This window comes from Manis pentadactyla, chromosome 5 (assembly GCF_030020395.1).
Source record: "Manis pentadactyla isolate mManPen7 chromosome 5, mManPen7.hap1, whole genome shotgun sequence".
In the NCBI taxonomy this organism is placed as follows: Eukaryota; Metazoa; Chordata; class Mammalia; order Pholidota; family Manidae; genus Manis; species Manis pentadactyla.
This window is the reverse complement of record NC_080023.1, coordinates 178,350,957-178,375,364: the sequence shown is the minus strand read 5'-3', so window position 1 is coordinate 178,375,364 and position 24,408 is coordinate 178,350,957. Positions and strand designations below refer to the sequence as shown.

General features: G+C 44.2%; 1 long non-coding RNA gene across 1 annotated transcript; it reads right to left on the bottom strand.

The window, feature by feature from the left end:
* Positions 1-1,224: 1,224 nt before the first annotated feature.
* Positions 1,225-20,309, bottom strand: LOC130683923 (uncharacterized). The gene is made up of 3 exons (XR_008998060.1): positions 20,253-20,309; positions 18,734-18,802; positions 1,225-2,356 (listed from the first exon to the last, which is right to left on the bottom strand). It is a non-coding gene; the product is annotated as an uncharacterized LOC130683923 (long non-coding RNA).
* Between the last annotated feature and the right edge of the window lie 4,099 nt (positions 20,310-24,408).

Below are 24,408 nucleotides of genomic sequence, written 5' to 3'. Positions count from 1 at the left end.
CCAAACACAGAGAGGAGTGGATCCTGGTATGACTAAAATAGGAGTAACATACATTTTTTTGGAGCAATTGGCAAATTTTGAATATGGATCAGGTATTAGATGATAATAGAAAATTATCATTAATTATGTTAGCTATGCAATGGTATTGATTTTAAGAAGAAAAAAGTTCTGATTTTCATGGTGTTCATTTAATTTAAAATATTTTGGCTAAAAAATTGATGATGTAAACATGGCAAAACTGTTGATAACTATTCATCTAGGTAACGAAAATATAGGCAATCACTATACTCTATTTTCCTGTGTGTTTGAAAATATTTATGATAAAAAGTTAAAAGTAATTCTGATTCCTAGGCCCCAAACCAGACCTACCGAATGAACCTAAAGCCTTGCTGGCATCTGTATTTTATCAAATATCCCATCTTGATGAAGGAATGAGTGAATGAATGACTTTTTCATCCATTGTAATCTTTTTCAACAAATATTTATCAGGCCCCTACTACAGGCCAGGAACTCTTCTAGGTGCTGAAGATTCAACTCTGAACAAAACATACACAAAGGATCATAAACCTCTGGAGCTTGGCACCCGGCCTTGTCCACAGTAGGCCTCTTTTTAAGTTAAAGTAAAGCTTCAGTACTGTTAAATTTGATTAGAAAATTTCAATATGAACTCACCCTCACCTGGACAGGAGGTACCTCTTTAAAGCAAACCAACTTTTTAAAACTGTTAAATATAACACAAACCCAGAAAACTGCCTAAAACAGATGGACAGATTAATGAATTGTTAGGCAGTAACACCCCCACCTCCCACAGAACCCAGAACCCTGCCAATCAGCGGGGAGTCTCTCAGGCCCACGCTCACCACTTCACCCTCCCCAAGAGCAGGGCCTCAGAATGCCACTGTGAGGAGCAGAGGCAGAGTTCAGAACCCGGCCCCCAACATTCTTCTGAGCATTACCTTGCCCCACAAAAGGAAGATCCTACATTTTCTTTCCCTTTGGTTCAAAAGGACGTATTTGCAAACTTTTACAGAACAGCACAACTCAGACATGTGTATTACACACGTGACTTTCACTTTATAATATCAAGTAAATGCAGCAGCTCCAGGCAAGCTTATACCTGATTCACACCTAATTTCAAGAACATGAAGTCATAAAAGGTACAGACACATAATTCTACCATGCTGGGGTGAAGAAACTAAAGTATTATTTAGAATAATCTCAGTGTCAGCCTCAAATGGTAACATCGGGGAGGCTGTCTGCAGTCATGTGGAGTGATGTTAAGAAGTGACCTGAGGTGTTGCTTGTTACCTAGGCTAGTTGAATCAAATGAGAAATAAGCTTTTCTCCATTTTTTCTTTTTTACAAAAACAGAGAACTTTAATCTTCTCTGCATTTTATATGACTTTTTTTCCTCCTCTAATCTAGGTCTTTCAGACCCAGAACTGAAATACTGTGAAAATGGACAATGTGTCCCCTGCCTGACTGTTCTCAAAATGACCAAACCTTGGAAATGATGCAAGGATGGAAAAGTAAAGAGACTGCATTTCATGCGGCAGTCTCAAAGCTCTGACACTAGGTGACTGTAAATGCACAGTGACACACCACGTAGGCAGGCTGCCATGAGCATTAAGTAAATAATAGGCACACAGTGCAGCTTGGGGCATATCCCAGGAGAGGGAGAGTTCAGGGGCAGCTGATGATAGTGGGCAGGTCTCCCCTTCCAGCAACTCCATTTCCTGCCGATGCTGCCTAAGGCCCATGCAGAGCAGAAGCCTCAGCCCCTTGTGAGCGAATGGGGAAGATGCCGATGCCTCCCAGGGATGCCGTGAGGACTGATGGCAACTCCCATCCACCTGGCGCACCCGGAGCCACTCTGCTTCCATCCACTACCTTGCACCTCCTCGAGGTTTCTACCCCCTTGCTACTCAGGAGCAACTAGAAAATGTAGGAAACTCATGTCTTTTTAAAGGGGGCGCTTTTGCCATTTCCACCGTCACCAGGACAGGAGGCACCGTGATTGCGTCCTGAGACATCTTTTAATGGTTGTAATCACTTTCAAGCTATGTAATCTCTCTAAATCTCAATGTCCTCACGTACAAAATGGGGATGGAGAGGTCCTTACAAGGGGTCTGAGTGAAGAGTAAATGAGATAGGGAATTTTTGTTTCTGTTAGTGGTGAGTCTGCGATGTTTCCCCAGGTCCCCTGCACAGACAGGACCCACATCATCCCTCCTGGCATGAACGTGGCCGAGACAGCGGGCCTTGAGACGCAGCAGCGGGGGCTGCAGGGTGACAGATGTGGCCTCCGGGACATGGTGCGAACTCCTGCCACAGCCCGGGATCCCCACAGCCAGACCTGGAAAATGTCAGAGAGAGAGACGGTCAGGGGTGGTCGCTCTCCGCTTCTCCCTGCCTTTCCTGGGCAGTGAGTCTTCCGCTGCAGCCTCAGCATCTTCCTTGGGGTTTAGACCTTGGCACTCTAAGTTTTAACGAAGAATAATAGCCACATTTGGCTCTTTTTTTTACTCTTGTTCAAAGCCTTATATTTGCTCTCTGGATGAAAAATAGAAAGGTATTATGTCAGTCTTGGGCTGGACATTAAATGAAAACTCAGAATGGAGTGTCGGCAGCGGAGCAATGGGATTTATCCTTGGCTCTGGGCTTCAGGGTATAAGCTTCCTGGCCCCTGAGTCACTGAGGGGTGTGGACCCTCCTGGCCCCTGAGTCACTGGGGGGTGGGGTCCCACCAGGAGCCAAAGGCAGAGGTCATTTCTTTCTGGAAGCTTCTTAAAGGGCCTGTTGTAACACAAGGCTGCTGGGCTGTGTTCTCAAGCAGCCCTATGTTTTCTCTCTCCTCATGTACTCACTTAAACACAGGATGCAGGCCAGGATCAGAGGGAGTCAGGCTGCTCCTGGAGCACCAGAAGACCCTTGCATGCCTGAAGACCTTCTTTGCCCCTGGCCTGAAGCTCTGTCCCTAGCCATTGCCTCCAATAGGCCACTGCTGAAATGCCACCATCAAGAGGCTCTCACAGGCCATGATGCCTGAGGCCGGGGCCCCCAGCTGCAGGGCTTCTCCACAGGCAGCACAGAGGTGAGAGGTGGGCGTGTGCTGGCAGGCCAGCTCCACCGGTCAGCTTGTGTCACATGTGGGCAACACATCCTGCTTTACTGTCCTGCCAGGAAATACAAAACCAAACAAGACTCGAGTGTAGCCATAGCCTCATCCTTCTGGCTTGTCCCTTACATAAGTCCCTAAACCTGGGTGTTCATCTCTTATCAGGTTTTTTGTCCTAGCCCTGATTCTTTGTTCTTACTACAGTATGTTGGCATTTTTGTGTATGCTTTCTTGCAGCAAGCTGTGTGGAACATGGTACAGAACGTAAATACCTCAAATATCTCAAGTGACACTCCCTGCTCCCCGTGTCAGTACTGGCTTCCTCTCTAAGGAGGGTATGAGTCTGCATCTTATGAAGGACAGCACCAAGACAAGGCTCGGCGGCAGACCTCTTATTACATCATCTATCTGCTTCAGGACATTTCATGAGCTGTTGTATGAATTCTACACAGAGACCACCTCATCTATTACTCAAGACACCCCATGAAAAGGGCAGGTGAGAGAGTGTGGTGGGTGAGCCAGAGGGGTGCTACAGCCTGGTCTTGAGAGACTGTGTCCTCTCTACCTGTCTCCCTCTCAGCCTCCCTCCTTTTTCTCCCCCCTCACTCATAGACTATTTTATAAACCAAATCACACTAGCTCTATTTGGTTTTCCACCTTAATACATAGCCTTAAAATGAAACACCACATTGTCATGAGACACTCAGAGCAATTTCCTGATGCTATTTAACTCTGGAATGTCCTTAGGGAATGCTCTGAGGGGGGTCTCCCTCCCACCCCCTCGGCTGGATGCTTCACTTCTGACTGTTGTGGTTTAAAATGCCAACCTACAGCTTGATTTCTTAGACCATGCTTATTCGCATGCTCTTTAAAATCTCATAACAACATAGTAAGAAAGGTCACTTAACAATGAGACAATTAACATATCTCCTCCCCAAGAATGAATTTTGGTGTAAAAAGAAGGAAAAATAGTGCCAGAAACAAATCACTGGCTTATAAACATGTTTATTAAATGCATCATACTTGGAGAAGCAGATGTGAGAATGACAAAGGATAAATGCCAACAGCAGGCTGCTCAGTAGATTCCTTGGCTTGCTACTGAAAATGAGAGACTGCACTTGGTGGGAGCTGCCATGGAATTACAGATTCCTGCTGTGCTGCTCCTCAGGGAGACATGATCAGCTCCAGGAATTGTTTGGAGAAGTTTTCCTTTGGTGTTAATAGAACAGATAACTCTCTTTAACAGAAAACTTTTATAAGTTCCAATATTTTTGTGAATTCACAATTTCCTTATGTCTTCAATTCCAGTTGTTTGTTACACTTCAATAAATAAGTAAAATTTATTAATAAATCTATCAAACGTAATTCAGGATTACCCCAATTCCTGCCTTTCCTCAATCCTTGCAAATAAAGGACTGTTGGTTCGAGATGGTTTAGAATAAGCAGAAAGAACACAATAAAAAGATGATAACCTGTTTTGGGCATTTTTAAGTCATATTTCTGCTAGAGAAATTGGCATATCTTGTAATAAAGCTGTTGATGTGATTAGGAGAACTACAAATTCCACATTATAGAGACAAAGACTCCTCCTCGTGCACAATTTCCTACTCAAAGATCTGGCGTTCTTCTCATTTCCTGTTTAGAACAGTATTCTCTGGCCCTGTTGACAAGAATAAGTCATTGGAGGCTCTGGCAAACAATGCTGTGTGGGGTGTCCACTGGAGTCAACAGCTCCCCTTTGAAAACTGCCATTGTTGTTGGAAGCTCCCAATTTTGCAGTCAGGAGGTCATATAGAATCAATTAAGTCAGAAGATCTCTGGGGAATCTCCTCTGAGGGCTGTTGAACAACTGTGATTATTTGCCAACATGGCAGCTGACTCCCCAACTCCTGTGAAACTCGGGCTGAGAGTCGGCCTCCACCTTCTGGCAGCCTCCACCTCCCAGCAGCCTTCACTTCACCTCCTGGCAGCTCAGCTTTTTCCCTTGGCCGCCCGTGCTGGTCCAGCTCAAGCTGCGTCTCCCCGAGTCTGACCCCAGCTCCACTCTGAGATGCCAGGACAATGCCCTGCTGTGTGAAGAGGTTGTGGCTCTCAGTTCCTCCTCACCAGCAGGAAGGAAGCTGGAAGAAGTACCACAAATGGCTGCTGTTGCTATGGCAATGAGCTGCTGCTCAGAAGAAAGTGGAGGAAAGTGCCTTTCATCTTTTGATTACCTTTCTGCACCTTCCCCTTCCTTTACCCATTATTAGGCCCCTAAGCAATCATCTCTCCTAACATCCATACATCTCCCCTAAGGCTTAAACATCTGAAGAGCCTTCATCCATTAATAAGCACCAATTCTTGAACCAAAAGAAAAAAATATCATATTATAATATCTATTATAATTGTATGCACCATTCAGCTGGGTGGAGAAAGTATTTTTATGTACAGGGCAGGAAATCATTCATTCATTCAGGCAATTAATAAATACTCACCAGTAAATATGATACAAAATGCTAAGCCCTGGGGATTCAGAGATGATAAAACACAGTTTCTACCTTACCGTCTGGTGGAGATGCAGATATGACAATAAATGCCCATGATAAGGCATTTCTGGTGTCTGATAAAAGTCCACCTGGGCCTGTGGGGCTGTGAGCTGCTGGGGGCTCAGAGGGGCTGGGAAACGCTCGCCAAGGAGGTGAGCTGTGAGGCAGACGCAGGCAGGCATGAGCACACATCACCCTGGAGGCCTCTTCAAGGCTCCCCCCGAGCTCATTGCTTGGTCTAACTTATTGGGTGGTGGGTCAATACCCAGGAAGCTCCAAGAGCCTTTATGAGATACAGTGTAAATGATTCAGAGGAAGCCAGTGGTGTTTCATGTGAGTTTTGGAAGGTGGGGATCAGTGTGATGGAAAAAGGGGAGGTGGAGGCTGCAGATGGGGAGAAAACTAGAGACCAGAGTGTTACCAGAGATGGGTCCTTGGCCTCCTGTGAGGAAGACCTCAAGCACAGACACAAAAGGCAGCTGAGCACTAGGAGTTTAGAGAAAGGAGAACATACAGACCTGCGAGGTGGTGAGGGCATATCAGAGGAAGTAGCACTGAGGAAACAATAAGGGTCTTTGTTATGTAAAGGAAGATGAACATTCACTAAGTGGGCTCAGGTTTCAGAGGGAACAGGTGAGGTCTTTTTGGGGTTTGGACTTGCTCTACCCTCATATCCAGGGGAGTTTTGGTTATATTTGGTTCATACTGGGACTGTCATGGTACAGGTAGGTGCAATTTTTACCGTTAATGAGGGCATGATTTTGGGGTGAGGTTTAGGTCAACTTCTCCATGTTGAAACCAGCCATTTTCAGCTGGTCTGTTATCTATACCCTCACTGTCCTCATCCCACAAGAACAGATCACAAGGAAATGTGCAGAATGTAAGCACTGGACAGACATCCCCTCCTCCTGCCTGCTTACGTGTGCTGTCTACCTACTCTAACGGGAGGAGTAGTGGGTGTAAGGTAATAAACCCCCTGGGAGTGTGGAAGCCCGAAATTGGGTGGGACAATGACAGGAAAAGACCCATCTGACTGTGATTATGGGCAACACATCTGATTAGTCTAGACTCTGCCACCACTATCTGAAGGTGGAGGATGAGTCGCAATCTTTTGAGGCCTATTGTCTCAGCTGTAAAATGGGAAATATAGATCTTCCATTGGTTGACTTCCATGGTCCTCTCTCAAAATTCCCATGTTGAAGTCCTAACCCTCCAATCCATAGAGTTAGGATCTCCAGAATGTGACCATATTTGGAGATAGGATCTCTAAAGAGATGATTAACTTTATGTAAGCTCATTAGGATGGGCCTTAGGTAATGGGACTGGTGTCTTATAAGAGGGAAATGTGGACACAGGCATGGACAGAGGAAGCTGGTACGAACACACAGGGGGAAGACGGCATCTACAAGCCAAGGAAAGGGGCCTGGGGTGGCGCCTCCCTCACAGCCCTCAGGATGAGCCAACCATCACTGTCAACACCTTGACGTGGGCATTCGACCCCAGAACTGTGAAAGAACAAGCCTGCTGCTCGAGCTGCCCAGTCTGTGGTACGTGGTTATGGCAGCCCTAGGGAACTAGCCCACAGTGTCATTGTGAGGACTGAATAGTTTACAGAATGACCAAAGCATGTGATAATATTCAATGTGTGGTGGCTCATATTGTCAGTAACAACACAATTGGCTTTCCTTTAAATAAAAACAAACCCCAACTTATTTGCATAATTGGATTTTAAGGCTATCAAGACTGACTTCTCTAGTTAACTCAATGCCAGAGGACCTTTTGTTTCCATTCTGATGCTGAAATCTTTTAAACATGACTCGTCCATCCTTATACTATTAAAACTGAACATTTTTTTGATTTACAGGCCCAAGTGCCTCTTTAATTCTAAGAGATTAAAACTGAATGTGTACTGCTTCAAAAAAAGAAGTTTTGTTTGGGTTTTAATAAGTCAGTTGTCAATGTTTTCTAATGATTTCCTTTTTTTTCCACAATGAAGTGTTGACAACTCCAGCTAACTTCAGGGTTCTAGACAATTGAACAAATCCAATGTGTCAACATTCTTTACTTTCCATGAACACATTAAGCGAAATAGAGTGTTACATAACTGCCCTACATTGTAACGACTCAAACTTGTTACTGTAACTTTCATTATCATTTAAAAAATACAAATTACTATCATTTTCTCCATTTATTTTGGACGAGCTGCCTCTGAACAATTAACAAACAGATCATGTAAATGTAATTAGTTACAAGAAATACCAGGCTCCAAACAGAAAACAGAATAAATTGAATTCTGCTTAAAATCATCCAGACTATGCTTCTCAATTGTATTTATGAGAGCTGGCACCAAACAGTAAACTGTGCTTTACCATTGTCCTGATCTGACATTTCTAATTAACTTCTAAGAGTGAAATTTATTTAGCTTCTTTCTCTCCCTTTGGAAGAAGGTTATAAAACACAGAACAAATTATCTATTTCCATTGGTAGAGGACCCTTACTGGTGTGTGGATTAAAATGCCATTCCTCCCGAAATAATCGAACAGATCATGGAAATAGACAGAACGCCCAACAGAAAGGACCCAAGGAGGACAACACCAAGACACATAATAATTAAAATGGCAAAGATCAAGGACAAGGAAAGAGTTTTAAAGGCAGCTAGAGAGAAAAAGGTCACCTATAAAGGAAAACTCATCAGGCTACCATCAGACTTCTCGACAGAAACCTTACAGGCCAGAAGAGAATGGCATGATATATTTAATGCAATGAAACAGAAGGGCCTTGAACCAAGGATACTGTACCCAGCACGATTATCATTTAAATATGATGGAGGGATTAAGCAATTCCCAGAAAAGCTAAAGTTGAGGGAATTTGCCTCCCACAAACCACCTCTACAGGGCATCTTACAGGGACTGCTCTAGATGGGAGCACTCCTAAAAAGAGCACAGAACAAAACACTCAACATATGAAGAATGGAGAAGGAGGAATAAGAAGGGAGAGAAGAAAAGAATCTCCAGACAGTGTATATAACAGCTCAATAAGCGAGCTAAGTTAGGCAGGAAGGTACTAAAGAGGCTAACCTTAAACCTTTGGTAACCACGAATCTAAAGCCTGCAATGGCAATAAGTACATATCTTTCAATAGTTACCCTAAATGTAAATGGACTGAATGCAACAATCAAAAGACACAGAGTAATAGAATGGATAAAAAAGCAAGACCCATCTATACTCTGCTTACAAGAAACTCACCTCAAACCCAAAGACATGTACAGACTAAAAGTCAAGGGATGGAAAAACATATTTCAGGCAAACAACAGAGAGAAGAAAGCAGGGGTTGCAGTACTAATATCAGACAAAATAGAATTCAAAACAAAGAAAGTAACAAGAGATAAAGAAGGACACCATATAATGATAAAGGGCTCAGTCCAACAAGAGGATATAACCATTATAAATATATATGCACCCAACACAGGAGCACCAGCATATGTGAAACACATACTAACAGAACTAAAGGGGGAAACAGACTGCAATGCATTCATTTTAGGAGACTTCAACATGCCACTCACCCCAAAGGATAGATCCACAGGGCAGAAAATAAGTAAGGACACGGAGGCACTGAACAACACAATACAACAGATGGACCTAATAGACATCTATAGAACTCTACATCCAAAAGCAACAGGATATATATTCTTCTCAAGTGCACATGGAACATTCTCCAGAATAGACCACATACTATCCCACAAAAAGAGCCTCAGTAAATTCAAAAATATTGAAATTCTACCAATCTACTTTTCAGACCACAAAGGTATAAAACTAGAAATAAATTCTACAAAGAAAACAAAAGGGCTCACAAACACATGGAGGCTTAACAACATGCTCCTAAATAATCAATGGATCAATGAACAAATTAAAATAGAGATCAAGGAATATATGGAAACAAATGACAACAACAACACAAAGCCCTAACTTCTGTGGGATGCAGCGAAAGCAGTCTTAAGAGGAAAGTATATAGCGATCCAGGCACACTTGAAGAAGGAAGAACAATCCCAAATGAATAGTCTAACATCACAATTATCAAAACTGGAAAAAGAAGAACAAATGAGGCCTAAAGTCAGCAGAAGGAGGGACATAATAAAGGTCAGAGAAGAAATAAACAAAATTGAGAAGAATAAAACAATAGCAAAAATCAATGAAACCAAGAGCTGGTTCTTTGAGAATATAAACAAAATAGATAAGCCTCTAGCCAAACTTATTAAGAGAAAAAGAGAATCAACACAAATCAACAGAATCAGAAATGAGAACAGAAAAATCACGACAGACTCCACAGAAATACAAAGAATTATTAAAGACTACTATGAAAACCTATATGCCAACAAGCTGGAAAACCTAGAAGAAATGGACAACTTCCTAGAAAAATACAACCTTCCAAGACTGACCAAGGAAGAAACACAAAAGTTAAACAAACCAATTACGAGCAAAGAAATTGAAAAGGTAATCAAAAAACTACCCAAGAACAAAACCCCCGGGCTGGACAGATTTACCTCGGAATTTTATCAGACACACAGAGAATACATAATACCCATTCTCCTTAAAGTTTTCCAAAAAATAGAAAAGGAGGGAATACTCCCAAACTCATTCTATGAAGCCAACATCACCCTAATACCAAAACCAGGCAAAGACACCACAAAAAAAGAAAATTACAGACCAATATCCCTGATGAATGTAGATGCAAAAATACTCAATAAAATATTAGCAAACCGAATTCAAAAATATATCAAAAGGATCATACACCATGACCAAGTGGGATTCATCCCAGGGATGCAAGGATGGTACAACATTCAAAAATCAATCAACATCATCTACCACATCAACAAAAAGAAAGACAAAAACCACATGATCACCCCCATAGATGCTAAAAAGCATTTGACAAAACTCAACATCCATTCATGATAAAAACTCTCAGCAATATGGGTATAGAGGGCAAGTACCTCAACATAATAAAGGCCATATATGATAAACCCACAGCCAACATTATATTGAAGAGCGAGAAGCTGAAAGCTTTTCCTCTGAGATTGGGAACAAGACAGGGAAGCCCCTCTCCCCACTGTTATTTAACATAGTACAGGAGGTCCTAGCCATGGCAATCAGACAAAACTAAGAAATACAAGGAATCCAGATTGGTAAAGAAGAAGTTAAACTGTCACTATTTGCAGATGACATGATATTGTACATAAAAAACCCTAAAGACCCCACTCCAAAACTACTAGAACTGATATCAGAATACAGAAAAGTTGCAGGATACAAAACTAACACACAGAAATCTGTGACTTTCCTATACACTAACAATGAACCAATAGAAAGAGAAATCAGGAAAACAACTCCATTCACAATTGCATCAAAAAGAATAAAATACCTAGGAATAAACCTAACCAAAGAAGTGAAAGACCTATACCCTGAAAACTAAAAGTCACTCTTAAGAGAAATTAAAGAGGACACTAACAAATGGAAACTCATCCCATGCTTGTGGCTAGGAAGAATTAATATCGTCAAAATGGCCATCCTGCCCAAAGCAATATACAGATTTGATGCAATCCCTATCAAATTACCAGCAACATTCTTCAATGAACTGGAACAAATAGTTCAAAAATTCATATGGAAACACCAAAGACCCCGAATAGCCAAAGCAATCCTGAGAAAGAAGAATAAAGTAGGGGGGATCTCACTCCCCAAATTCAAGCTCTACTACAAAGCCATAGTAATCAAGACAATTTGGTACTGGCACAAGAACAGAGCCACAGATCAGTGTAACAGATTAGAGACTCCAGACATTAACCCAAACATATATGGTCAATTAATATTTTATAAAGGAGCCATGGATATACAATGGTGAAACGATAGTCTCTTCAACAGATGGTGCTGGCAAAACTGGACAGCTACATGTAGGAGAATGAAACTGGACCATTGTCTAACCCCCTACACAAAAGTAAATTCAAAATGGATCAAAGACCTGAATGTAAGTCATGAAACCATAAAACTCTTAGGGAAAAACATAGGCAAAAACCTCTTAGACATAAACATGAGTGACCTCTTCTTGAACATATCTCCCTGGGCAAGGAAAACAACAGCAAAAATGAACAAGTGGGACTATATAAAGCTGAAAAGCTTCTGTACAGCAAAAGACACCATCAACAGAACAAAAAGGTACCCTACAGTATGGGAGAATATATTTGTAAATGACAGATCCGATAAAGGCTTCACATCAAAAATATATAAAGAGCTCACCCACCTAAACAAACAAAAAACAAATAATCCAATTAAAAAATGGGCAGAGGAACTGAACAGACAGTTCTCCGAAAAAGAAATACAGATGGCCAACAGACACATGAAAACATGCTCCAAATCGCTAATTATCAGAGAAATGTAAATTAAAACCACAATGAGGTATCACCTCACACCAGTAAGGATGGCTACCATCCAAAAGACAAACAACAAATGTTGGTGAGGTTGTGGAGAAAGGGGAACCCTCCTACACTGCTGGTGGGAATGTAAATTAGTTCAACCATTGTGGAAAGCAGTATGGAGGTTCCTCAAAACACTCAAAATAGACTTACCATTCGACCCAGGAATTCCACTCCTAGGAATTTACCCTAAGAATGTAGCACTCAAGTTTGAAAAAGACAGATGCACCCCTATGTTTATCGCAGCACTATTTACAATACCCAATAATTGGAAGCAACCTAAGTGTCCATCAGTAGATGAATGGATAAAGAAGATGTGGTACATATACACAATGGAATATTATTCAGCCATAAGAAGAAAACAAATCATACCATTTGCAACAACATGGATGGAGCTAGAGGGTATTATGCTCAGTGAAATAAGCCAAGTGGAGAAAGAGAAATACCAAATGATTTCACTCATCTGTGGAGTATAAGAACAAAGGAAAAACTGAAGGAACAAAACAGAAGCAGAATCAGAGAACCCAAGAATGGACTAACAGGTACCAAACAAAAGTGACTGGGGAGGATGAGTGGGTAGGGAGGGAGAAAGGGGGGAGAAGAAAGGGGATATTATGATTAGCATGCATAATGGGGGGGTGGGAGAAACGGGAGGGCTGTACAACACAGAGAAGACAAGTAGTGATTATACAACATTTTGCTATGCTGATGGACAGTGACTCTAAGGGGGTTTGTGGGGGGACCTGGTATAGGGGAGAGTCTAGTAAACATAATGTTCTTCATGTAATTGTAGATTAATGATAAAAAAAAGAAAGAAAAGGGGGATTACTCCCTGATAGGATAAAACTAACTGCAAATCACCAATTAATGCATGCTTTAAATATCCTTAATTTTGATCATTTAAAGGGTGTCAGATGATCAGCTATGGAAGTACATTTTTATGATAATATTCCTTTTTCTTAAAAAGAAGAAAAAAAGGCAGTTCCTGTGTGGTGATCTCCAATAGGTTCTTCACAATGGTATAAAGGGCATATCAAAGTGTGGGCAGGGGGTTTGTTTGTGTTTATACAGAGGATCAAAGCCTAACTTGGCAAACCAGAAAATGAATTAAGATACGATATGAAGAAGAACTTCCAACATCGACATTATCTGGAAGAGTCATTCCAGAAGATGATCATCAAAAAACTTCAGCAAAGATCCTGGCCTTGTTGCAGTTGTAGCTGCATTCATCCGACCGGTTCCTGGACTTGCCATGGGAATGAAGAAGGAGATATCTAAGCTGGCCTGTGCATACAGTAAAACAACAAATTTGACTGGATCTATACGGTTGGAACTCAACCAAGAATTAGGAGAAGTGCAAGTTGAAGCACTCCAAAATCGTGCAACTACAGACTATCTACTGTTAAAAGTACATATGAGATGTGAACAGTCCCCAGGAATGTGTTGTTTTAATTTGTCTGATTTTTCTCAAACTATTCAAATTCAGTTAGACGATATCCATCATATCATTGATAAGTTTTCACAAATGCCTAGGGTGCCTAACTGGTTTTTTTGGTTTCACTGGATATGGCTGGTAATTGTAGGTCTGCTTTGGTTATGTAGCTGTATTCCTATTATGTTAATGTGTGTACACAATTTAATTAGTAGCTTAAAACCTGTACATGCTTATGTTACTCTACAAGAAGATATGACAAAGAAATAATCAATCTTCCCATGTTTTCTTCCGCCTGCTACTTCTATAGCTTTTCTTCTTCCTTCCTAATTACAACCCTTTAGTAGAATTCGTGCCTCATATCGAAATTACCGAGTATGATAATTCTTCCAAGTGGTAAAGATACCTCAAGACAAATGCTGGGCATAAAAGCCACAGGGCATAAATCTGCAAAGAAGTAAAAAGCTAACCTTTTCAAAGAATATTGCTTCTCTCTCAGTTACAAACTTTACGTTTCCCTCTATAGCCCCGGAAGATGACTGGATAGCCAGAGACGGGTAAGATTCCTCAAGGGAGGAACAACCTAAGACAGTCGCAGGGGGGGCCATCAGGTGAGAAATTGGGGATCAACAGAGGTGAGGCTTAGAACCTCACCCCCCCTGTTTTGAGAGAAATCTTCTGCATCCGTGGATGTTTTGTTGCCCTTGTCTAGCTTGGATTAATACTTAGTCTATAGGCACACACCTGATCATCTACATCTGCCCTCTTACAGCACTAAACTATGTTTTCTACCTTTATCTTGCATCTACCTACCACTTCAGCATTTTATTAACAATAATAATAAGGGAGAAATGTGGGATTCACATTTAAATCAAGTATAAAAATCAAACGAATAATCATATTTGACCTGATTGTTTATAGTTCATGATGTGTGATCAAAACCGAAAGTTTCTATGATATCACTGCCCTTGCACTGTTCACCATGTAAGAACTTATTCACTATGTAAGAACTTGTTTACCATGTAAGAACTTGTTCGTTATGCTTCAGAAGATTGGAGACTGTTGAGAATTAGGCTTGGGGTTGATTAATGATTGTGCATTGAGTCCCCTATACAGAATTTTATTGTTGTTAACAACCATTGATCAATAAATATGAGAGATGCACTCTCAAAAAAATAATAATAAAAGTAAATAAAATAAAATAAAATAATATTTTACAATTAAAAAAAAAGTCTCACCTTAACATCTAAGAATTACATCACCAGTATTTAGACGACTGCTTTGAAAAACTATGCCCCAAAAATGTCACCATGCAATTATACACAATAGCTCTGTTCATAAAGGCTAAAAACTTAAAGAAATCAGGATGTGTTTCAGCAGATGAATGCTTTGGCAAATTGGGGTACATCCACTACATTTCACTACAACTTTTACAGTGAACTGTACAGTGATTTGCCCAGTGAAGCTGGTGCCTTCATCACTGGAGGTTACAGGTCTACCCCACGTGAGAAATGGTTTCCAACAGCTTCGTTGGGATTATGAAGGCATCGGCCTAGGGCCAGCAGAAGGCTTCATTCTTCCCTGTGGGGTTGGAATGCATCGCCCTCCCAGTACACAACATGGATGCGTTCACCAACCTGGAAGCTCTCCAAAATCCATATTTTGAGACACTGGTATGACGTATTATTAACTCCATTTTTATCCCCTCCCCTTTCTCTGGAGAATGGAGGGGTGAGACTGAAAATCTCAAGCTTCTAATCATGGCTTGGGCTTTCTGCCTGTCAGACACCCAGCAGAACCCACCCAGAAACACCTACTTAGAACAAAAGATGCCTCTATTATTCAGGAAATCCCCAGAGCTTTAGGAGCCCAGTGTCAGGATTGAGGCACAGACCAACATACGTTTTTTCTACTGTACTTCCATGTTCATGGTAGCACATCCCAGGGAGAGGGTTGGCAAGTTGTGTTTCCACTATCCCAGGAGGAGGAGGATTTAAAACAGAAACTAAATTGAGTTATACAAAAAATACAACGTATAATGTGTGACCACAAGATGTACAGACTGAGATTCCAACTACAAGGCCAATTTAGCTATAGTGACAAGTATCAGCTTCCACGGCTATTTGAGGGTCTGACAGGCTGTGTCTCTAACTGTCTGTTTGCAGCTCTGGGTGGGGAGTGAAGGCCCCTCCCCCAGGGTGATGGAAAGAGCCTTGTGCTCAGAGGAGAAGCCTGTCTTTTTTAAAATTCCACATTAAATAATGTGAACATTAATAAAATACTAAGAATAGACTTAAGGTGCAAATGTTGTATATTGAAAATTATAAAACACTGATAATTTAAAAACTAAGAAAGATTTAATACATGTAAAGTCTACTTGTGTTGATGGAAAGACTTAAATACTGTTAAGGTGGCAATGACACAAATGCAACCTACAGAGTCAACGTGATTTCTTTGAAAATTCACAGGGTTTAATGTACCAGCTGATCCTGACACGTGGAATTTCAAGGGAACCCAAAGAGCCCTTGAAAACAATCTTGACAAAGAAAATCGAAGCTGAAGGCTCATGGCCCCCAAGATCAAATCTTAGTACAAAGTAACAGTAAATAAAACACTGTGACACTGGCATAAACATACACAGCTGGCCCATGGACAGCAGGGGTGTGAACTGCCCAGGTCCACTTGAGTGGATTTTTTTCAACAAATATGTAGAAAAAATGTTTAAAGGCTTAAGATGATTTGAAACATTTGCTTTTTTTCTAGCTTACCTTACTGTTAGAATACAGCACAAAACATGTATCATGTACAAAATATGTGTTAATTGACTGTTTATATTATTGGTAACTCTTTCAGTCAAAATAGGCAATCAGATTTAGGATAATACTTAAGTTTGGGGGAGTGAGATATTTTATGTGGATTCTGACTCTGTGGGATGTCAGCTACACAAAACCCCATGTTGTCAAAGGTCAACTGTATGTATAGATCAACAAAACTGAGTGGAAAGCCCAGAAGTGACCCCAACCATCTACAGCAAATTGCTTTCTAACAAGGGTGGACAACATTAAATTAGGGAAAGAATGGTCTTTTCAGCAAACAGTGCTGGGCAAATAGCTGTCCATGTACAGAGGGATGAAACTGAACCCTTAACTCATGTCACATACAAAAATTAACTCAAAACAAAGGGCTTACGTAATAGGTAAAAGTATAGACTCTAGAAGAAAACATGAGTATAAATGTTCATGACCTTGGATTTAGCCATGGTTTCTCAGATCTGACACCAAAGGACAAGCAATGGAAGAAAGCATACATTAGAGTTCCCCCAAATTAAAAACTTTTCTGCATCAAAAGTCACCAACCAGAAAGTGAAAAACAGCCACAGAATGGAAGAAAATATCTCCACATTGTACATCTGACAAGAGCCTGTAACCCAGAAAACACCACAAACTTGTACAAGACAACAGGACAACACCCAAATGTTTAAAGCGGATGAAAAATTCCAAGCAAGACATACAAACGTTCAACAAGCACATGAACACAGCATTACTTGCTATGGAAATGCAAATTAAACCACAGTGACCACCCCCTGCAAGCACACAGCAGTGGCTGTACTCAGGAATCTTCAAAATCACATGTTGCCAAGAATGTAGAAGAATTGGAGCCCCTAACCCTTACTTGTGGAAATATAAAACATGCAGCTTGTGTACAACAGCTTGGCATTTCCTGATAATATATAATACAATTACCTAATTGTGGGTAAACACCCACTCCTAGATAAATACCCCAAAGAAATGAAAAAACTATTCAAACAGAAACTGGCCCATGAGTTCTTGGCAGCACTGCTCACCACAGCAAAAAGGTAGAAACAACTCAAATGCCCTTCATGGGGTGAATGGATGAACAAAACAGGGTTGATCCATTAACTGCATTATTCTGCCAAATATAGAAATAAAGAAAAATGGTCCAAGGCTGCTTTGAAAACGGTGTGTGGGTACCATTTGCAACAACATGGATGGAGCTGGAGGACATTATGCTCAGTGAAATAAGTCAGTCGGAGAAAGACAAATGCCAAATGATTTCCCTCATTTATGGAGTAAAACAATGAAGCAAAACTGAAGGGACAAAATAGCAGCAGACTCGGAACTCCAAGAATGAACTAGTGGTTACCAAAGGGGAGGGGTGTGGGAGGGCGGGTGGGGAGGGAGGGAGAATGGGATTGAGGAGTATTATGTTTAGTACACATGGTGTGGGGGTCACGGGGAGAACAATGTAGCACAGAGAAGGCACAGAGTGGATCTGTGGCGTCTTACTACACTGATGGACAGTGACTGCATTGGGGTATGGGTGGGGACTTGATAATATGGGTAAATGTAGTAACCACATTGGTTTTTCATGCCTTCATAAGAGTGTATATCAATCATGCCTTAATAAAAATTAATTAATTAATTAATTAAAACAGTGTGTGGGGGGCATCCCCAGAAACTCGAGCACAGAATTAACATATGATTAGCAATTCCATTTCTCGGCATTTGCTCAAATGACATGAAAGCAGGGACTTAGATATTTGCACACCCATGTTCACAGCTGCATGACTCACAACAGCCAAAAGGTGGAGAAGACCTGGGTGTCCAGAGACACATGAAAAAAATACGGTCTCTACACAGCAAAGTAAACAAGGAGTCCTAGAACATGCTACACAGATGGACCCTAAAACCATTATGCTCAGTGAAATGCACCCCTCAAAGAAGAACAATATTATGTGATACCACTTATGTGAGGTCCTGGAAAGCCCAACTGAGGTAAAGTCTCAGGAACAGTTCCAGAAAAAGGAAACTGCCTCAGGATAGAAAGACGTGTGCACACAGCTGGGGCGCATGGTGACAGCTGCGGCGGGTCTGTGCATTGGATTATCATGTGGAGACCCTAAGACTTCCCTCATTTGGGGTCAGGTGGCGGTTCCCTGGGAATGTGTCCCTGTTTGGGGTAGGCGCTCCAGCATTTTGTGTGAAGTGGCAACTGTGGTAAAGTGAGGCGCTGGGGAATTCAGTATAAAGATAATTTGTACTGACACTGCAAGTTTTCTGTATGCTTGAAATTGCTGGAAATTAATTTACTTTGCAAAACAACCATGAGAAAAGCATCACACTGCATCAACAGGGGCTAAGCCCTCCCCATCCAGTTCACCCGAAGGGGGCGCTACTCACCTTACATGGGTCCAGGAGTCATTAGAGGATCCCCTGTAGCCACTGGGCCTTAGGCATTGGGATGACCTGCTGCACAAACAGTGGGATTTTAGAATTCCAGTTTCCCACACCACTCCACCAAAGACCTTGTTAGAACTAAAAATGAATTCAATAAACTTCTAAGATACGAAACCAACATAAAAAAATCGGTTGCTTGTATTCACTAATAACCAACAATCAGAGAGATTAAGAAAGCAATGCCCTTTAAAACTGCATCATAAAGTATAAAGTGTTATGGGTAAAATTGCAGTATTTCCAGAATCTCTTGCCTGGCCTCAGTGCATCTCATCAGTAGGTGGTTTCCAAGGGGTGGAGAGAAGTAGTCAATCTCTATATCAACAGGTAATTACAAGGGTGAGCGAGGGCATATCTGGACTGGAGAAGTTGGGCGGGGCCCCTTCTTCTGCAGCCAGGTTGGAGAGACACTGGCGAGCAGTAGTGTATGGCTGCTAGTAAGTAATAAACTGGTTTCTCCCACTTTATTTCTCCCTTTGACTGATTTCGGTTCAAAGATACTTTGCCCCAGAATTTTCCACCTGGAGTTACAAGTACTTAAGAAGAAACTTAACCAAGGACGTGGGAAGCCTGAGCTCTGAAAACTGTGGACGCTGCGGACATGGACGGGAAGAGTTAGATTAAGACAAGTCTCCTCTGCCCACAGCAACGTGCAGAATCCGTGCCACCCCCACCGAAATTCCATCGCACTTCTCACAGAAGCAGCCACCTTACAGGCTGGATGGAACCCCACAGGACCCCATCCCCACAACCATCCTTGGAAAGCAGAGCTGGGGCGTCGCGCCCAGACTTCCCACTACACTGCGGTGCTGCAGCAACTGAGACCCCGCGTGGCGCCGAGGCAGATGCGGGTGTAGAAACAGGCACCGGGCACCCTCAGCCCCCCAAAACCCGCTCTGCCTGAGGAGCCGACCACGAAGCCCTGGTCCCAGGCCGTGGGTAGGGGCCGCCCTTGGGGAGCCAGGCTGGGTCAGCGCCTCAATGCGCCTCGGGGGTCTCCCAGGCGGCCCCCTCCCCGGGGGCCCTTCCCAGGAAACCGTCTGGTGTGCTCGGCGCACAGCAAGAGCTGCAGCCCCGGTAAACAGGCCGCCTCAGCAGCCAAGTTCCCTGACCCCACTCCCGTCTCAGAGCCTCGTTAGGAAGGACGCCTGGAGCCGGAGGGTGTCCCGCAGGTGCAGCCAATCCACCCGCCGCACGGGGCCCGGGGCGCGTGGCGCAGAGACACAGGCTCCTGGGGACGCGCTGGGCGCCGCGCACCCGCCTCGGCCCCGCCGTGCCCCGGCCCGAACTCACCCGCGCCCCGAACTCGCCCCGAGCACCGCCCATCACGCCTGCAGCCCAAAATCACCCGCGCCCCCCGTGCCCCCAAACTCCGCGAAGACCCCGTTCCCCGCTGCAGGCCTTTCCTCCCCCGGCCCCTGTAGGGGAGCGCTTGGCAGGCAGTGCACGAGAAGCCTCTCCTCACCTTTCTGTCCCGCGGCTCCGGACGAAACCAAGCTGTCACTGCGGACGCGGCTGGCGGGGTCCCGGGGCCGCAGCAGAGCCCAAGGAATCCCGGCTCCCATTAGGAGAGCGGCAGTCCCGGGGCCTGATAAGAGCAGAGGCGCCACCTCGTGGTTAAACGGATGAACCACAAATCTTTGTTAATTCAAACTCCCAATGGGCAGGACTGTTCCGTGTCTTCTCCAATTCGTTGGAGACCGTACGGACTGAAATAAAGGTAGACACAGGCTTTACAGCTTACACCAAAACTCACTCAGAATTGTCCATAGACAAATTTTAGATGTAAAATTATAAAAATTTTAGTTAAAAGCTAGAAAACCTACACAATCTTGCTGATGACTTTTAACAGTCAACACCAAAAGTCTATCCACAAAAGAAAAATAACTAATCACGTGGGCTTTATATAATTAAAATCGTCTACTCTAAAAACCTTGTTCGGAGAACCCAAAGACAAGACGGAAACTGGGAGAAAATATTTACAAAATATGTATTTGATAAAGGATTCGTACTCAAGATATACAGAAATCCATAAAACAAAAAAGAACCATTTAAAAAAATTTTACCATTAGAAAAAGATTCTCACCTTAGGATCCCAGAGGTGCACCTCCCATATTTAAACAACTGCTTTGAGACACTATCCCAGCCATAACCATCATGCAATTTTATGCAGCAGCACAATGGCTAAAAACTTAAGAGATGTCAGAATGTTCTCCGGTAGATGAATGGGTACGCAAATTGTGGTACACCCATGGGAAGGGGGGCAGACTATGCCTCTTTGGAACAGGATTATGTTCAGCTGATTAACTATTTTTAAAAGCAGAGGATAATCTCTGGAAATTGAAAAGCTGCCCTGTTATGAGGAGCATTTGCTTTTATGCAGGAAATCCACATGTGTAAGGGTGCCTCCCTCTGTACTAGGAATGGAAAGATAACCAAATCTCTAGAAACTTTTATCAGTGGAGTTTGGCCTCGGTTCAAATTTGCATGACAACCATGCACTTGTGTTTATCCTATTTTGCCTGATAACCTCCCAGTAACCTAGCTTCCCTCCTTCCCTAACACCTTTCTGGTTTTTAGCTGAAGATAGCTTTTAAGGTGGTAACTTGGGTCGTTTTGGGGAGCTACTCAGTGTTCCTGGGTATCTCCCATGCACACGGGAAGTACACATGTCATTACATTTCAGTCTGCTTTTCTCCTGTTGAGCATTCTTTATTGTGGGCAGGAGGAGCAGCTGTCTCAGGCAGGAACCGAGAAGGGCAGGGGGGATATTCTGCCTCCCTTACACAAGGAATGGAAACTATTCAGCAACAGAAAGGAACTGCCAACCCATGCAGAGACGTGGGTGAATCTGTGTGCATAAAGCTAAGTGACAGGAGCCAACCTGAAGAGGCCACACACTGTGGAACCCAGTGTACATGACGCTCTGGACAAGGCACAGCTACGGAGGCGGTAAACGGATCATGGTGGGGAGTCTGGAGTGTCCCATGGGACCCTCCAGTGAGGGACACTGGCCACTATGTGTTTGTCTAAACCCATAGATCCTTAGAGCCCAATAGTTAAATCATAATCTATTCAAATTAAGTCAGTTAGGATGTTAGAGTGTCCAAGGGTGGAATACAAAATTTAACAAAGAATCTAACTGTATTAGAAATGTCTGGGGGAAAGCTCACTGTTGGTGGTGAGATCTAAGAAAACTGGGAAATGAACAGAATCTGTTGACTAAAGGAAAAATGTACTGTACACAGATAGGGGACTGTGTTTTGTCAGCTATTTTGATGCAGGTCCTTGCTGACAACCCTGAAAACACTACATCTGTAATCTGGGATGAGCAGTGGATTATGTAAGTGACACATAGTTGGAGCCAGGTTTCTCCCTGTTGGAGGCAGAAGTTACAGGTAAACAAGGGGAGAAGGTTACAAGATCTATGCGATGATGGAACAAGTTGGAGACCTGCAGCTTGGTGTGGTTGTCGGAAGCTCCACACACAAATCTTTATAGCTAGGTGCGTGAACATTGTGAAAGACGGGCACTACTGGAGCCGTGTCAGAACGGAGGTGGAGCGGCAGCTGGCGAGAAGCCGCCTCACCCACCTTTGTCTGAACTGGGCCAAAACGTTTGGAATGCGCAAAACAGCCATTGTTTGAGTGGCCAGCAGGAGGACAGGCATCTGATGACAAGTGTGATGGATGTGGACTTCCACAAGATAGACTCAGTGGCCAATATGTAACACAGAGTAGATCGGCTTGTCTTAACACCCATAGAAAGTTCTTTTATCTTTTTAGTTCATCTAATTGCCCATCTTCCTTTTTCTCATAGGACCCCTTGTTTCACCCTACAACTGGGAACACTATTTGGGTACCTGCCTGAATCTGTGCTCTCCAAACTGAAATTATGTAATCCCAACTAAACTCTAGGTTGCCTCTCTGCAGGTGTTTCTTTTCAGATTGGCAACACAGACTGTGACACACACACACACACACACACAGACACACACACACACACACACACACACACACACACACACACACACACACACACACACACACACTCCCCTGCGTGGTCCACTGAGCACATGCAGCTCCCACAGATACCCTAATCCGTACCCTGAACAGTACCTGTTCCCTGACCCGCACCCTAACCCTACCACCCCTCCCAAACCCGCACCCTAACCCTGACCCCTAGAATTCCCTCCCCGCGGCCCTGGTGACGGTAGCTCCGCCGCCGCCCGCAGTCCAGGAGCCCGGCGAAGAGCATTGGGCTGAGGGTGAGGGAGCCGCAGGAGGAGGCAGGAGTTGTTCTGAGTCCAGGCGGTGTGGGCGGGGAGGCGGCACAGCGACAGGACGGGAAACCGCCCACCAACGACAGGAGGGATCCCAGAAATGGGGGACAGGGAGCGAGCCGAGCCCCTCCCGGGTGCCAGCAGGTAACGGAGACCCGCGCGGCGCGGGTACGGACCGGAAGGGAGCCCCCGGGGGAAGGCTGCAGTGCAGAAGGGACAGACACGCAGACAGCAACGGGCGCCTGACCCAGCTACGAGCTTCTGCGCCTCAGCACAGAGGTAGGACGCGCCAGGAGCAGAGCGAACCGTGCGCCTGTGAACACAGGAATCTACGGAGAGCCACGGCCACGAGCAGCCCAGCGCGGGGAGAGACGGACAGAGGCGGGGAATCACGGACAGAGGTGGAAATTGACGGAGACGGGAGATTGGCGAGGAGAGGCGGGGGATGACGAAGACTGACGGAAAGAGACGGAGAGTGGCGGAGAGAGACGGGGAATGACGGACAGGGGCGGAAATTGACGGAGAGAGACGGAGATTGACGGGGAGAGCCGGGGAATGACGAAGACTGACGGAAAGAGACGGAGAATAGCGAAGAGAGACGGGGAATGACGGACAGGGACGGAAACTGACGGAGAGAGGCGGAGATTGATGGGAGAGGCGAGGGACGACGAAGACTGACGGAAAGAGACGGAGAATGGCGGAGAGAGACGGGAAGTAACGGAAAAAGACGGAGAAGGGCTGGCGGCTCACTAGAGACCTGACGTGCAGGTTCGCGCTCGTCCATTCACAGGCCCGCAAGCGCATCTCGACCCCACAGGCGTGGCTCCAGGGACCTGACGCCTCCCCAGCCTGGGTGGGTTGGGGCCCCATGTCCTACCCCTCAAACTTCGCGCCCGAGCCTGACATTAAGGTACCGTCATTCTTCAGAGCTAGCAAGGAGCAGTTTCTGCTTATGGTGCTGACATTCAACCGTCTACCCTGCTGACCGTTGTCTAGTGGCTCCGTTCGGCGGCATAAGCACTTTCGGCGTTTGGCACCCACCACCAGCCCCTCACTCTCCATCCCCCAAACCCGACTCTGCAAGATGATGCCCCGCCCGGCCACGCCAAACCCTCCGCGTTCTGCAAGACAGCCCCAGGTGCGCAGTCCCTGCAGCGGCTGCACGAACGGTGTGCTCATGCTCTGCAGTGAGGACCAAGCAGAAAAGGAGCAGGCGGAGGCGGCCCGGTGCCCCAGCCCGTGCCCCCAGCTCCAGGCCTAGATCGGCCCTTCCTTTCAGCTCTGCACGGTTCCCTGCTTCTCCAGGTGTCCGTGGCCCCTCCAGCACATTCACGCCTTG